The 11,170-nt window shown below is 44.7% G+C and overlaps 1 pseudogene; it reads left to right on the top strand.

Annotated features, from left to right (window-relative positions):
- Window positions 1–6,400: 6,400 nt before the first annotated feature.
- On the top strand, window positions 6,401–7,144 carry LOC112630673 (annotated as a pseudogene).
- The last annotated feature ends 4,026 nt before the right edge of the window (window positions 7,145–11,170 follow it).

Raw genomic sequence — 11,170 nt, 5'->3', positions numbered from 1 at the left:
GAGACTCTCTTAAAAAAAAAAAAAATTACGGTCATGCAGGACATCTCCCACCAAGCCTGCAGAATGTCCAGATATCCTGAGTGCAGCCCATTTCACTCAAAGATAACATTAATGAGTAGACTTAGTTTGAAGGATTAATGTTTATTATAGTACCAATAGCCTTGACCTTTAGTGAGCATATCCGTACATTCCAAGTTTAATCATAGCTCCTTATAGTTTCTTCTAAGTAGAGACACTACCCAAGGACGGTGTGTTCCTCCTGCTTTCTGAGGACTGGCTACTCTCTCTTTTTTTGAGATGGAGTCTTGCTCTGTCGCCCAAGCTAGAACACTGGCACAATCTCAGCTCACCGCAACCTCCGCCTTCTGGGTTCAAGCGATTCTCCTGCCTCAGCCTACTGAGTAGCTGGGATTACAGGTGTGCGCCACCACACCTGGCTAATTTTTGTATTTTTAGTAGAGACAGGGTTTCACCATGTTGGTCAGGCTGGTTTCAAACTCCTGACCTCATGATCCGCCCGCCTCAGCCTCCCAAAGTGCTGGGATTACAGGCGTGAGCCACCGTGCTCAGCTGGACTCGCTACTCTCTAACAGAGTAGTTCCAATAAACTTGCTTCCTTCACTGTGCTCTGTGACTCCCCTCCAATTATTTCCTGTGCTAGACCCAAGGACTGGCCCTTGGAGTCTCTTTTCCAGCAACACTGTAGTAATGTACAACAAAGTACTATAAACCAATTCGTTGACACTTATCACATAATGCTTTTGACTATAGCTACCTTGTGTATGCGTTTTCCAACTTTAGAAATTGCAAGCCTTTTGAGAACAAACCAATTTTGGTTTGTTTTTGCATCTTCTATATAGTCTGAAACAAGGCCTGCAATATGATATGCTCTCAATTTTTTTATTTTTTATTTTATTTTTTTGAGACAGAGTCTGGCTGTGTCACCTAGGCTGGAGTGCAAAGGCACAATCTCGGCTCACTGCAACCTCTGCTTCCCGAGTTCAAGCGATTCTCCTGCCTCAGCCTCCCAAGTAGCTGGGATTACAGACACCCGCCACCACAACCAGCTAATTTTTTTGTATGTTTAGTAGAGACAGAGTTTCACCATGTTGTCCAGGCTGGTCTTGAACTCCAGACCTCAGGTAATCCGCCCTCCTCGGCCTCCCAAAGTGCTGGGATTACAGGCATGAGCCACCATACCTGGTCTCAAATATTTTTAAATAAGTGAAGGGAAGCAGTAAGTCTTAAACTGACTACAATTGAGAAAAATATTTTATCTTTCAATCTGCTCTTTGGAATGGATATTGGATATTATATACCTTTCCACAATTTTTTTTTTTTTTTTTTGAGACAGAGTCCCACTCTGTCACCCAGGCTGGAGTGCAATGGCGTGATCTCGGCTCACTGCAACCTCCACCTCCTGGGTTCAAGTGATTCTCCTGCCCCAGCCTCCTGAGTAGCTGGGATTACAGGCACCCACCACCACGCCTGGCTAATTTTTCGTATTTTTAGTAGACAGGGTTTCACCGTGTTGACCAAGCTGGTCTCGAACTCTTGATCTCAGATGATCCGCCTGCCTCAGCCTCCCAAAGTGCTAGGATTACAGGCGTGAGCCACCACGCCTGGCCTCCTTTCCACAGTTTTTTGAGAAACATATTTTTCTCCTTTAACTTGTAAATCTACTAAATACCATCCAGAGATTTCCTAATTTTGAACCATTCTGAAAAATAGGAATAAACTCTTTTGGCCTGGAACAAGTCTTCCTGCATTCTATAGGAACATCCTCTCTCCCCAACTGAAAGGCAAAAAGGGATCTGCTGCCTCCCTTCCCACACACCCCAGCATATGGTGACCTTCCTTACTAAAGAAAATGGTTCTTATTCTAGCTCTTTTTTTTTTTTTTTTTTTTTTTTTTTTAGGTTAGAGCAGAAGTTTAATAAGCAAAAGGAAGAAAGCCCTCTGGATCAGAGAGGGGTCCCAGAAAGATGGGTTGCCCTCTTATTCTAGCTCCTGTCTTTATTTGAGTAAGAATCAGATGAAATTGTATTCTTCTTTAAAGAAGTGTTATCAGCTCTTTTCTTTCATTATTTTGCAACTAAGAGTTCATTTAATCACTTTGCTGCTTGCTCTTTACCTCTGGTTCACTATTCTCCTTCATAATCCCTTCCATACTTTGCTGTTGTACATTTCCTTCCCCTCTCCAAGCCCGCCTTCTAAACTAAACATAAAGAGAAATCCTGTTTTCGCATGGTCAAGCGACACTCATACTTTAGAGTTTAATTTCTTGCCTTTGCCCTTTCTTGCCCTTTTGTGCTTTTGACAGAATACTTCAAAGCAGCATATGTGAATTTTCATTTCATTTATAGGATCAGAGTAACTTAGAAAGGGTTTCCAGAGACTGTTCTATGCTTGTTAGAGCTTAACTTTTCAAGCATAGGCAAATCTCACTGTCCTTTATAAATTATGACAAAGTCAGTACTGATAATTACAGAGTCAGTCAAAAAGATAAAATGGAAAGAGATGAGATAATTCAAGGATTACCAGTGCTACAAGTTTAAACATAGGACTCCAAGCAAACATACCCTAATAAGACCTCCTGAAACCCTTCCTCTTTGGCTAATTCTGAAACACACATATCTCCAAAAAAGATGACTTATTTGGTAAGCATTCCTGTAATTCATGAAAATCTGTAGTATTTATGCTTTAGGTATTAAAAATGGTACAAATAACTTCTCATTTCTCAGTTCAGTAGTTTAAGTTATACATATTGAGGCTGGGTACAGTGGCTCATGCCTGTAATCCTAGCACTTTGGGAGGCCGAGGCGGGCGGATCTCTTGAGATCGGGAGTTCAAAACCAGCCTGGCCAACATGGCGAAACCCTGCCTCTACTAAAAACACAAAAATTAGCTGGTCGTGGTGGCATGCACCTGTGGTCCCAGCTACTCAAGAGGCTGAAGCAGGAGAATCACTTGAACCCAGGAGGTAGAGGTTGCAGTGAGCCAAGATTGTGCCACTGCACTCCAGCCTGGGCAATAAGACATAAGACGAGATTCAGTCTCAAAAAAAAGTTGTACATGTTGAGAACCATGCATAGCATGTAAGAACAGAAAGTGCTAAGAGCCTAATTCGTGCACAAGACTTTTCTGTGGATTACTTCTGAGGCCCAAGTAATTTAAATTGTATAAATTCTTCCAGCTAATGTGTTGTACATTTAGAACTATAATACCCTGACTTCCATCCCAGCACTGTTTTCTGAGTATCACAATGCCTCCCAGTCTGCTATCTACATGAGCTTAAGTGACATCCTTCACAGGCCATCCTTAGAATATTGCAAATCAGGAACTCTGAATTGGGGGGCTGGCTTCTGAGTGTACAGGCAATAAATGAAGGAAGTATAAGGGAGGGAGAAGGGATCTTGCAGTTCACATGGGTGGACATTAGACAGGTTTGTTGTTTTTGTTTTGTTTTGTTTTTGGTCACCGCATATATGAGTTCCCTTTGTGTGGGGAATGCCTCACCTTATTAAGCAGAACCTGCTTCCCACTATAGAAGTTAAAACCGCCAAGCAATCACTTTCCAGCCTCTCTTGCAAACAGGACACTGATTTTTAAAAGCCAGGACTGAGCATACTCCATGCTCACAAGTGTGGGCAGTGTGGCAGGGATTTTAATGGCAATATTCTGAGCCTGGTTTGCAGAAGTTGGCAGTGTTAGCCACACAGTCTATGCCCAGTGTCTGTGGCAGTGGAGTCTCTATGGTTTTTGTTTACTGGCATGAGTTTGTTTTGTCATCCCTCCTAGAGATTTTATGAACTATTCAATATCCTTCAGTAAATTCCTTTTCTGCTTAAATTAGCCAAATTTGGCTGGGAACAGTGGCTTGCACCTATAATCCCAGCACTTTGGGAGGGCACGGCAGGGGGATCACTTGAACCTAGGAGTTCAAGACCAGCCTGAGCAACACAAGGAGACTCTGTCTCTACAAAACATTTAAAAACTTGCCAGGCATGGTGGTGCACGCCTGTGGTCCCAGCTACTTGGGAGGCTGAGGTAGAAGGATCGCTTGGGCCCAGGAGGTCAAGGCTACAGTGAGCCATGATTGTGCCACTGCACTCCAGCCTGGGTGACAGAGCAAGATTCTGTAAAAATAAAAAATAAAAAATAAAAAAAATTAGCCAAATTTGGTTTCTGATACTTGCTTTTTTTTTTTTTTTTTCCATGAGACAAAGTCCCTCTCTGTCACCCAGGCCGAAGTGCACTGGTACGATCTTGGCTCACTGCAACCTCTGCCTCCTGGGTTCAAGCAATTCTCCTGCCTCAGCCTCCTGAGTTGTTGGGATTACAGGTGCCCACCACCACGCCCAGCTAATTGTTGTGTTTTTAGTAGAGATGGGATTTCTCCATGTTGGTCAGGCTGGTCTCAAACTCATGGCTTCAGGTGATGCGCCAGCCTCAGCCTCCCAAAGTGCTGCAATTACAGGCATGACGCCCAGTCATGATGCTTGCATTTTCAAGAACCCTGTTTAATGAGAAAATCAATACCCCAAAGTAGTTGTCATCAAGAGACCCTTAGGAAAATGAAGGAAAATAGGAAAGAAGGAAGAGAGGGAAATCTGGCATTGGTTATATGGCCTGCATAGGTCTCCAGGCAGCAAAATTCCAATTAATTTAAAGGATGTGACACTGGAAGGCTATGGAAGATGCTGATCAAACTTGTGAAAGCATTTTAAATTCTTATGGCAAGAAGGATACGTATTGACTCGGGGGCAACCAAGGGATACACTACAATGAACATTTTTTAATATTTTGGTTCTACTTTTCATATAATAAAGAGAGAAAGCCCTCTGCCTCAAGATGAGGCAGAACCCATCTTCCACCCTAGAAACTGAAAATGCCAAATACGTACTTTCCCAGTGTTCCTCACTATTATGGCAAACACATGACTTAAGTTCCACCAATCAGAGTTACACAGCCCAGATTTTGAGTCAGAAGCCAGGAATATAAAGAAACCAACTGCATGGGACTTTATGCTGGTGTGGGAAGTAGCAACTGCACCCATTTTCAGAGGCAGTAGTGGCATTGATCCTAGTAGCTGTATCCAGTGTCCCAAGGCAGTGAGTCTTCATGGACCAGCCCTGTGACCTGATTTGGAGCACTGTTTCTAGCTCTATAACCTACAAACCTGGTTTTTGACCCTCTTGGAGATTATGTGAGCTACCTAATATATTTAATAAATTTGTATGTTTAAATTAGTCAAGGTTGGTTTCTGTTTCTTAAAACTAAACTCTGATTGATAGAGAAGGCAATCAGTCCACAAAATTCCACCATTCCTAAGATCAAAACTTACCTTCCTCTCTTTCACTCCCATCTTTCATGTATTTTGAGGCTTCTTTCTTGATTTTAAAATGTCAGGATAGGAATAAGAACTTTGAATTTTCCAGGAATTGCTTAACCTCAACCCCAGAGATGGTCTTGAGCCATTAAACCCTTAGGGGTAGTTATGCCTTGCAATTCATCAATAGCCACAATTCACTGCTTATGTAATACTCAGGTCATTATAAAAAGCCCTCTTGTTGAGGCCAGCAGTGGTGGCTCATGCCTGTAATCACAGTACTTTGGGAGGCTAAGGTGGGAGGATCACTTGAGATAGAGCTCTAGACCAGCCTGGCCAAATGGTAAAACCCATCTCTACTAAAAATACAAAAAGTAGCCAGGCATGGTGGGTGTGCCTGTAGTCCCAGGTACTCAGGAGGCTGAGGCACGAGAATCACTTGAACGCGGGAGGTGGGGTTGAAGTAAGATGAGATCAAGCCACTGCACCTGAGCCTCGGTGACTGAGCAAGACTCTGTAAAAAAAAAAAAACAAAACAAACAAACAAAAAAAACCCTTTTGTTGGAAACTCAGAAGAAAAGTCAGGAGTCAGGAATTAATTTGACCAGAAAGAATACACCCACTGGAATCAAACAAAGGATCGAGTCTGAAATTGTAGCCTAAAACCCCACACAAAATAAGTCCTAGGGGAACTTCTCCCCAATCCCCAAAGGTCACAAGAGATCTCCAATAACCCCATTTACCAAGGTTCCTCTCTGGATTTGAGGTATGTCACACAGCTACCTCTACTACCACAACGAAGCTTGTCAATGCAATACTGTCACCAAACAGAAATTTACTGGACTGACGAACACATGTTATCAGGGAAATCCATTTTAACAGGGGCCTTCTGAAATCAGTAGCTTCCTATAGAAGGACTCTACATGCAAATATCATTTGAATCTGCTTCCTCTCACTTTCTTATCTGGGACCCAAATGGAAACGTTTATTATTAATAGAAGTTAAGAAGCCTAAAAGCGATCATTGAAATATCTAGTTTCTTGTCTGTGCCAGGGCAGCACGTGGTCCATGCGAAGCAATAGAGATGCTCAGGCTGTGCCCTCAGGGACCAAATGGGAGAGAGCAGCATCTGTGGGGACAGAGAGCCCAGACATCAAGCTCTTTGGCAAGTGGAGCACCCATGATGTGCGTGCAGATCAATGACGTTTCCTTACAGGATTACACTGCAGTGAAGAAGTATGCCGAGCACCTGCCTCACAGTGCAGGGCAGTATGCTGCCAAACGCTTCTGCAAAGCTCAGGGCCCCATTGTGGAGTGTCTCACTCACTCCATGATGACACACGGCCACAACAACTGCAAGAAACTCGTGACCTTGTGCATTGCCAAGCATGCCTTCGAGACCATTCACCTGCTCACAGAAGAGGATTCTCTGTAGGTCCTGGTGAATGCCATTATCAACAGTGGTCCCCAGGAGGACTCCACATGCATTGGGCGAGCCGAGCCTGGACCATGAGATGAGAGGCTGTGGATGTGTCCCCATTGTGCTGTGTGAATTAGGCCATCTGGCCGTTGTGCACAGGCACTCATGAGGCCCTTTGGGGCAGCCCCACGAGAAGAGAAGAGAAGAGAAGAGAAGAGAAGAGAAGAGAAGAGAAGAGAAGAGAAGAAGAGAGAGGAGGAGAGAGGAGAAGAGAGGAGGAGAGAGGAGGAGAGAGGAGGAGAGAGGAGGAGAAAGGAGGAGAGAAGAGGAGAGAGGAGAAGGAAAGAGAAAGAGAGAAAGAAAGAGAGAGAGAAAGAGAAATAAAGATCTAAAGCTGTGAATAAAATAGCAATTTGGTTTTTTTTGGGGGGGTATATTTTTTTGTTTGTTTGTTTGTTTGTTTGAGATGGGATCTCACTCGACAGATGGACAATCCAAGCTGGAATGCAGTGGCACCGTCTTGGCTCACTGCAACCTCTGTCTCCCTGGCTCGAGCCATCCTCCCACCTCAGCCTCCCAAGTAGCTGGGACCACAGGCACAGGCCACCATTCCTGGCTAATTTTTGTGTTTGTAGTAGAGTCAGGGTTTCGCCATGTTACCCAGGCTGGTCTTGAACTCCTGAGCTCAAGCAATCATCCCACCTCAGCCTCCCAAAATGCTGGGATTACAGGCATGAGCCATTGCAGCCAGACACAAAATTTGTTTTTATTTAAATATTATTAATTTATGTTTAGGGATGGGCTCTTGCTGTGTTGCCTAAGCTTGTCTTGAGCTCCTGGCCTCAAGCAATCCTCCAGCCTCAGCCTCCCAAAGTGCTGGGATTGCAGGCATGAGTCACCACACCCAGCTACAAATAGCAAATTTCTTACAATTCCTCCAGAGTGCCAGTCAGCCTTGCTCTTTACTAAATTTCCCAGAAGCCTACCAAGGCTGCCCTGTGGATTTCCTGAGTCACATCGTAGAGCTGAGGATAATGGGTTTCATGTGTGGCCCCCTCTACTCCTCTCTGGTTCTCAAGGGCATGGGTAAGGCTAGAGTCCATCCACCCCAGTGGAATTCAGAGAGAAGGGAATTGGAAATCACGAGCTTTGGCCTGGGTCTTTCAGATGCCAGAGAATCCCCCAGTATAAGGTAAAGGATTATTCTGTGGGACAGCTTCTGTGATGGTTAATTTGATGTGTCAACTTGGTGAGGCTACATTACTCAGCTAGTTGGTTAAACATTATTCTATATGTTTCTGTGAAGATATATTGTAAATTAGATTAACATTTAAATCAGTCGACTGTGAGTGAAGCACATTACCCTCTGTAAAGTGGGTTGGCTTTATCCAATCAGTTGAAGGCCTTGGAAATAGAAAAAGACTGACCTCCCCAAGCAAGAAGGAATTCCGCCAGCAGACTGCCTTTGGGCTTTGCAGGGAGCCAGGGCAGAAAAGGAGGAAAATGTCTGTGATTTAGTGCTACTGAGGAAACCTATGCATTGACAGATTTGAAACACTCCTGGGAGTGGGTAGAGAGCATGTGGACTTTCTGCCATTTCAGGTAAGGTCAGAGTCCCAACAGATATATTGTCTTGTGACTTTTGAGTTTCTGGTTTTAGCCTGAGACTGTTGTAGGGTGTATAGAGGAGGATAAAGTAGAAAATGCCTAAGGTGGTGTTAAAAATGCAAATGCTTGTTCCCCAGTGCCACGAAGAAATAGCACTCCAACATAAATTTAATTGTCTCAGCAAGGCAATTTTTACTTTCTGCAGAAAGGGTGCCCCTCATAGATGGAACAATGGCGAGAGCACACTTGCACAGGGGAAGGGAAGGAGTTCTTATTCCTGATGCAGGTAGCCCCTACTGCTGTGTTGTTCCCCTATTGCCTAGGGTTGGACAGCACAGTCTAAGCTAATTCTGATTGGCTATTTTAAAAAGAGCAGGAGTATGAGCTGGAGTGGCAGGGTGAGTAGTTTGGAAGGAAAGATGGTTAGGAACAGGTAACTAAAGGTGACTTAGGTCAGAGTGGGTGACCAGGCATGACTCAGGTCAGAGCAGGTGACTGGAATGAGTCAGGATGAAGCAGGTGACCAGGGGAACAGATGTGAACTACTAACTAGGACCAGCAGGAAAGTGGTTTACTGAAACTAGAGGCAAGTGGGTGAAGAGAACCAGGAGGTTAAACTTTAAAATGGAGAATTAAAGAATAAGAGAGCTGAACATAATAACCTACTCGGCCGAACGTGGTGGCTCACGCCTGTAATCCCAACACTTTGGGAGGCTGAGGTGGGTGGGTCACTTGAGGTCAGGAGTTCAAGACCAGCCTGACTAATATGGTGAAACCCTGTCTCCACTAAAAATACAAAAATTAGCCAGGTGTGGTGGCACATGCCTGTAATCTCGGCTACTCGGGAGGCTGAGGCAGAAAAATTGCATGAACCCAGGAGGAGGTTGCAGTGAGCCAAGATTGCGCCACTGCACTCCAACCTGGGTGACAAAGCAAGACTCCATCTCAAAAAAAAAAAAAAAAGAAAAAAAACAGGCTGGGCGCGGGGGCGCACACTGGTAACCCCAGCACTTTGGGAGGCCAAGGTGGGTGGATCACGAAGTCAGGAGATTGAGACCATCCTGGCTAACACCGTGAAACCCCATCTCTACTAAAAATACCAAAAAAAAAAAAAAAAAATTAGCTGGGCATGGTGGTGGGCATCTGTAGTCCCAGCTACTTGGGAAGCTGAGGCAGAAGAATGGTGTGAACCCAGGAGGCGGAGCTGGCAGTAAGCCGAGATCACACCACTGTGCTCTAGCCTGGGTGATACAGCCAGACTGTCTCAAAAAACAACAACAACAACAAAAAAACATGCTAACATACTGATTCTTTGAAGAGAAACTTGGGGTTCATTATATTTAACAGTGGGATCAGGGTGAGGGAAGGTTTCTAGAAGGAGGTGGTATCAAATTAAATGTTGCACAAATTGAAGTTAGGTAAAGAGGAGGTAACAGAATAAGGCAAGTTCACAAGTAGAGAGTCACAAGTAGTTCTATAAAACCAGAGGCACACAGGGGAGGAGGGTGGATAGGGTTAGAGAGAGCTGAGGTTAGAGAATGTGTTAATTGTACTGTCCAGCTAGGTGTGGTGGCTCACATTTGTAATCCCAGCACTTTGGGAAGCTGAGGTGGGAGGATTGCTTGAAGCCAGGAGTTTGAAACCAGGCTGGTCAACATAGCCAAAGTAAAAATATTAGCTGGGCATGGTGGTGCACACCTGTCTTCCCAGCTACTTAGGAGGCTGAGGTGGGACAATTGCTTGAGCAGGAGAGGTTGAGGCTGCATTGAGCCATGATCACCCCACAGCACTCCAGCCTGGGCAACAGAGTGAGACCCTGTCTCAAATAGAAAAAGAAGAAAAAGAAATGTACCGTCCATACCCTGACACTCCTTTACCACCTATGTGTTTATTTCCTATTATTCATCCCAGCTAGAGCCAAAGAAATAATACTGTATTTGATAGTCTTTATTTGAACTTCTGAGTGTGGGGAGATAATTCTCTACAGGACTTCCATGTTTCTGCACATCTAGGGAGCAGAGGCACTGACAACCTTTGTTCCAGATAATCTCTTTGGAAGATCGTGACCCTCTGGAGCAGAGGGCAGGTCTGTTTATCATCCACTATAATGAAGATAATGTCTCCTTCTGGGCAAAGGTTGGGTTTCTTTAAGCTCAGGATTCCTCAGCTATGAGGCACAACCTCCGCGTGTGTGGCATCTACCTGGACATCTTCACATCGCCCCGTGAATCTTGAGGGAGTGGGGGAGGGCAAGGGGAACCAACCCGAACATGAGGCTTGTGTTCCTTGCTGTGCTCTAAGTAGTAAAATCCTTTGCCTCTGAACCAGGAGCCGCATGTCTTCTATAGGTACCCATGACCGCCATGCCAGGATAATCCTTTACAGTTCTTGACACTAGGTATTTGCTTTAAAACAAACAAAAACAGGCCAGACAAAGTGGCTCATACCTGTAATCCCAGCACTTTGGGAGGCTGAGGAGGGCGGATTGCTTGAGGCCAGTAGCTAAAGACCAGCAACATGGCGAAACCCCATCTCTACTAAAAATACAAAAATGAGCCAGGCATACCCTTGTAATCCCAGCTACTCAGAAGGCTGAGGTGGAGAATCATCTGAGCCCGGGAGGTCCAGCTGCAGTGAGCCATGATCATGCCACTGCACTCAAAGCTGGGTGACAGAATGAGACCCTGTCTCAAAAAAAAAAAAAAGAAAAGAAAAAAAAAGGCAGACTTTCGCCACGTTGCACAGGGTGGAGGGCAGTGGCTATTCACAGGCATGATCCTAGCACACTACAGCCTTGAACTCCTGGACTC

Source organism: Theropithecus gelada, chromosome 1, assembly GCF_003255815.1.
Source record: "Theropithecus gelada isolate Dixy chromosome 1, Tgel_1.0, whole genome shotgun sequence".
NCBI classification, from domain to species: Eukaryota; Metazoa; Chordata; class Mammalia; order Primates; family Cercopithecidae; genus Theropithecus; species Theropithecus gelada.
Note: the sequence above shows the minus strand (reverse complement) of the source record. Positions and strands in the feature narration are given on the sequence as shown.